Here is a 6,000-nt window from a genome sequence, read left to right on the forward strand (position 1 = left end):
CGGACAGGAGCCCAGTTTGGAAGTTCAGCTCTGGATCTAACCCCCCCCCCCCCCGAGCCTTGGGAGCATTTGGGCCTGGGGTTCTGCTCGTCCGCCCACATCCCCTGGTCAGCGCAGCACCGCGGCTGGGAGTCAGCGGCGAGTGTCATCTCCAGGCAGTTGGTTAATGACAGTCACCGTCTCAGCCCTGCCCCAGTTGCCGGTCCTGGCTCAGCAGAACAGCTGAGGGGCCTCACATGACCCAGTGGGGGCTGCTGGACAGAAAGCAACCGACAATCTGTCCCTGTGCTGGGGGCCGGCAGCTGCGCTTGCCCGGCTGGGCCCGGGAATTCTCACCCCCACGGCCAGGCCTGGAGAGAGCAGGGGAACGGCCGGGGGGGTCAGGCTGGGATGCCGGGAAGGGGGGGGGGGGGCTGGAGAGCCTAATTAAAGGAGTTAGTCAGCTCTGCATCCTCCCTGCTGAGATCAAATCTGCTCAGCTGAGCCTTAAAGAGCCAAAACCTTTAACAACCGAAGTGCGGGCATGTGACTCTGCTTTGTACCCTCGGCTAATGCTGCTAAAGCCAATCAAACCGGAACAGCCCTGGGGCAGGTGGACCTGGGGCCGGGGGGCTGGGCTGGGCTGGGCTGGGCAGGCGCTGGTGGGGCAGAACAGCCCTGGGGTGGGGGGCTGGGCTGGGCAGGCGCTGGTGGGGCAGAACAGCCCTGGGGCAGGTGGACCTGGGGCCGGGGGGCTGGGCTGGGCAGGCGCTGGTGGGGCGGAACAGCCCTGGGGTGGGGGGCTGGGCTGGGCAGGCGCTGGTGGGGCGGAACAGCCCTGGGGCAGGTGGACCTGGGGCTGGGGGGCTGGGCTGGGCAGGCGCTGGTGGGGCGGAACAGCCCTGGGCTGGGCTGGGGGGCTGGGCAGGCGCTGGGGGGGGGCTGAGGAGATTCAGGCCAAGACCAAACGTTCCGGGGGAGCTTCTCGGGCGCGTCGCAGTTGGCGGCTGGTGCCCGGGGAGCAGCCTGTCCCTCTCCTTCCCAGCTTGGGGGCTTCCTCCGAAGAGCAACAGAGGAACCAGGGCAGGGAGGAGACGGCTGAGTAGCCTCACTCAGAGAGGGGTAAGAGGGGCCGCGGCCCAGGAGCCCCTGGGAGGAGCCAGGAACAGCTGGCCGGGATCCCTGCCCAGGCATTGCCTTGGACAGGCCCTGCCTGCTTTGGAAAGGGTCCCACCCTGCGGCGGGAATGGGCCAGGGAGCAATTCCCGAGGTGGGGGATCCTGAGCAGGGCAATACGACGCCCTCAGAGTGTGCTGAGGCTGACTGCGGGGCGGGGCAGCCAGGGCGACCGGGCCGCTGCTGTCCGAGAGCCGCGAGCCGGCGAACCTTGGCAGCGCCAGGATGGTCTGTGTAAAGGGTGATTAATGCACCCGCCAATGTCACGCTCTTCTGCCATCAGCCTTCAAGTGCCTTACAGAGGTGGGGGAAGTACCATCACCCCAAAGGTGCTCACAGGGAAACTGAGGCACAAAGAAGCTGGCAAGGATTTGCCCAAGGCCACAGGGAGAGTATGTGGCAGAGCCAGGAATGGAACCCAGGAGCTCTGACTTACCCCCGAATAGCAGAGCTGGGCAGTGGGCAAGAACTGCCTCCTTGCCAGCCTCACCATGTGGCACGCCCCAGGCTGCGGCCCCAGGGCTTTCGGGCTCCCTGCCATGGAACTGGGTGCCTGGAAGCCCTGGCTCCTGGCTCACAGCAGGAAGTCCTGGGAACCCCAGCTCCCGAGCTCGGAGGCTCCCCATCGGCCTTAGTGAGTGACGGGGACTTGGGAGCCAGGGCTGAGCTGGGACCACCAGGCTCAATTTTGTTTCAAAAATTTCAAAATGAAACATTTTGTTTGTTTCTTAATGAATTTTTGGGACTTTCCTTCAATGGGACGTTTTGACCCAAAACAGAATTCACTTTTTTTCAGAATTGTGGGATTTCCTGGGAACAGGAATTCCAGCTTTGGGGCAGAGCATCCTTCCTGCCCGGAGCTGGTTCCCAGGCCACTCCTCCAACCACGAGGCCAGGCTGGCTCCTTGCTGGAGTCTTCCTTGGGTAACTCCACTGACCCTAGCTGAATAGCAAGGGTGTGGGGGGGGGGGAACGACGACTGGGGGCAGAACTGGGTCAGCCAGGCCCTTATTGTTACAGGGATTTGGCGCTGTCTTTTCTCTGCTCCCCTTATAGAATCATAGAATCTCAGGCTTGGAAGGGACCTCAGGAGGTATCTAGTCCAACCCCCTGCTCAAAGCAGGACCAATTCCCAGCTAAATCATCCCAGCCAGGGCTTTGTCAAGCCTGATCTTAAAAACCTCTAAGGAAGCAGATTCCACTACCTCCCTAGGTAAGTATCAGAGGGGTAGTCGTGTTAGTCTGGATCTGTAAAAGCAGCAAAGAGTCTTGTGGCACCTTATAGACTAACAGACGTTTTGGAACATGAGCTTTCGTGGGTGAATACCCACTTCGTCGGATGCAAGGTAACCCATTCCAGTGCTTCACCACCCTCCTAGTGAAAAAGCTTTTCCTAATATCCAACTATAGCTCCCCCACTGCAACTTAAGACCATTACTCCTTGTTCTGTCATCTGCTACCACTGAGAACAGTCTAGATCCATCCTCTTTGGAACCCCCTTTCAGGTAGTTGAAAGCAGCTATCAAATCCCCCCTCATTCTTCTCTTCTGCAGACTAAACAATCCCAGTTCCCTCAGCCTCTCCTCATAACTCATGTGCTCCAGCCCCCTAATCATTTTTGTTGCCCTCCGCTGGACTCTTTCCAATTTTTCCACATCTTTCTTGTAGTGTGGGGCCCAAAACTGGACACAGTACTCCAGGTGAGGCCTCACCAATGTCGAATAGAGGGGAATGATCACATCCCTCGATCTGCTGGAAATGCCCCTACTTATGCAGCCCAAAATGCCATTAGCCTTCTTGGCAACAAGGACACACTGCTGACTCATATCCAGCTTCTCGTCCACTGTAACTCCTAGGTCCTTTTCTGCAGAACTGCTGCCCAGCCATTCGGTCCCTAGTCTGTAGCAGTGCATGGGATTCTTCCGTCCTAAGTGCAGGACTCTGCACTTGCCCTTGTTGAACCTCATCAGATTTCTTTTGGCTCAGTCCTCTAATTTGTCTGGGTCCCTCTGTATCCTATCCCTACTCTCCAGCGTATCTAACACTCCTCCCAGTTTAGTGTCATCTGCAAACTTGCTGAGGGTACAGTCCATGCCATCCTCCAGATCATTAATGAAGATATTGAACAAAACCGGCCCCAGGACTGACCCTTGGGGCACTCCACTTGATACCAGCTGCCAGCTAGACATGGAGCCATTGATCACTACCCGTTGAGCCCGACGATCTAGCCAGCTTTCTATCCACCTTATAGTCCATTCATCCAGCCCATACTTCTTTAACATATTTATTCTTTGCTGGCAAGAATACTGTGGGAGACCCTATCAAAAGCTTTGCTAAAGTCAAGGAATAACACTTCCACTGCTTTCCCCTCATCCACAGTGTCGTTAGAGGAGTGAAGTTCTGGAACAGCCTTCCAAGGGGAGTAGTGGGGGCAAAAGACGAATCTGGCTTCAAGACTAAGCTTGATAAGTTTATGGAGGGGATGGTATGATGGGGTAGCCTAATTTTGGCAATTAATTTCGCAATTGATCTTTGATTATCAGCAGGTAAGTATGCCCAGTGGTCTGTGATGGGATGTTAGATGGGGTGGGATCTGAGTTACTACAGAGAATTCTTTCCTGGGTGCTGGCTGGTGAGTCTTGCCCACATTCTCAGGATTTAGCTGATCGCCATATTTGGGGTCGGGAAGGAATTTTCCTCCAGGGCAGATTGGCAGAGGCCCTGGAGGTTTTTCGCCTTCCTCTGCAGCGTGGGGCACGGGTCACTTGCTGGAGGATTCTCTGCAGCTTGAGGTCTTCAAACCACAATTTGAGGACTTCAATGACTCAGACATAGGTTAGGGGTTTGTTACAGGAGTGGGTGGGTGAGATTCTGTGGCCTGCATTGTGCAGGGGGTCGGACTAGATGATCATAATGGTCCCTTCTGACCTTAAAGTCTATGAGTCTATGAGCGCCAGTTATCTCGTCATAGAAGGTAATCAGGTTAGTCAGGCATGACTTGCCCTTGGTGAATCCATGCTGACTGTTCCTGATCACTTTCCTCTCCTCTAAGTGCTTCAGAATTGATTCCTTGAGGAGCTGCTCCATGATTTTTCCAGGGACTGAGGTGAGGCTGACTGGCCTGTAGTTCCCTGGATCCTCCTTGGTCCCTTTTTTGAAGATGGGGAGGCTTGATCAGGCTGGGAGGCGTGGGAGGGTCCGTGGCTTCTCCTGCGGGCCAGGAGCCTGTACAGCTCTCTGCACAGACCCGGCCATGCTCTCCCTCTCTCCGGCTCACTCCAGGCGTGGGGGCTTCCTGCTCCATCCGATGTGGCTGCTGGAGAGAGATGGGCCTTTTCCCTGTGAGGCGGGAGCTCAGACCCCTCTGCAAGGCCACTGGCACCCTAGACCCTTGGTCTGCCGGGGCGGGGTGGGGCTGCGAGTCAGGACAACACTGAGCCAGTGGGGGACCCGGAGGGTGGGGGGCGAGGCTGGGAGAGAGAGGGCTGCTGTGTCCTGGGCTGTCAGCCCAAGGGGACTGGTTCTGGGGTGGGCGTGGAGTCCTGGCCCAGGGCCTGCTGCTCCCCCACATCTGCAGAGGGCCCAGGGAGAGGCCTGGGATAATTGGGGGGGGGGAGGGAATGGGGAGAGGCCTGGGATAATTGGGGGTGGGGAGGGAATGGGGAGAGGCCTGGGATAATTGGCGGGGGGATGCATGTGAAGCGGGGGCTGGAAGGGCAAGTCCTTCCCAGGCTGGGCTCCCCCAGGCTGGGCTGGGCGTGCGAGAGGCTGGCACTGGTATCTCCACACTGCAGCCGGGCTCTGCGGGCAGGGCCCTCGTCTCTCTGCCCCTGGGGTGGGCGCAGGGGGGGCAGCACCGGGGGCGAGGGGGGCAGCCTGGCCAGGAGTGGGGGGAGCTGGAGAAATGTTTCCAGTAATGTAATTGTGGCAGGTCCTTTCTCCCAGCCTCTCGGTCAAAGCCAAGTGGGGCTGGGCCAGAGAAGGGGACCCTGAGGGGGGTTTGTCAGAGGGGGGGGGGAGCTGGGGCTTGCAGGGCTCCAGACGCAATCCGGGAAGGGATGGAAATGAAGTGACACCGCTCGTGGTGGCCATGGCGTCATTCCAGCAATTGGCGGCAGGTTCGCTGCGTGAGGATCCAGCACCCTGGAGCTGCAGGACAAGAAACGGGCGACAGCCGGGAGGGGCCGAGCCTTATTTCATGGCTGCTGGCGGTGGACCCCAGCCCATCTTTCCAGTCCCATATGGCAGAAAATGCCCCCACCCCACTCCAGGCCTCCAAGTGAAATTCCTGGGTGCTCGGTTTCAGAAAGCACATAACTACCCAAGGGCAGTTAGAGGGGATTATTTCTCAGTGGGAACAGGCTCTGGGCACAACATGCCTGCGTTGTGCCCATTTTACAGCCAGGGTAGCTACACCACAGAGAGAGGGAGCGACAGCCAAGGCCACACAGTGAGTTCCTGAGAGAGAACCCAGGCGACCTGGCTCTCCATCCCCTGCTCCAACCACACTAGCGCCACACAGAGTTTGCATTAGCTCCCGGCGGAGTCCAGTTGCATCGCCCAGTTGTGCGCGTCTAGGCCCTGCATAAACAGCTGCGTCTCTTTCTGCCCGGTGGCCTCCTCAGGCCCCATCATGTTGTGTGGCTGAGCCAGGCCCTGGAGCTGGGTCACGCTCCCCTGGACGCAGTCGCACCGCAGGCAGCTATGACACACCTGCAGGAAAGAACTGCAACAAGCCAGACTGTGTAGACTGGCGCCAGGGGACTGCTTAGGAATCCCGGCACAGAGGGGTCAGAGCCTGGGAAGCAGTGGTATCTAGTGGCTTCAGCAGGAGGGACTGGGAGT

This window comes from Mauremys mutica, chromosome 25 (assembly GCF_020497125.1).
Source record: "Mauremys mutica isolate MM-2020 ecotype Southern chromosome 25, ASM2049712v1, whole genome shotgun sequence".
Lineage (NCBI taxonomy): Eukaryota > Metazoa > Chordata > Testudines > Geoemydidae > Mauremys > Mauremys mutica.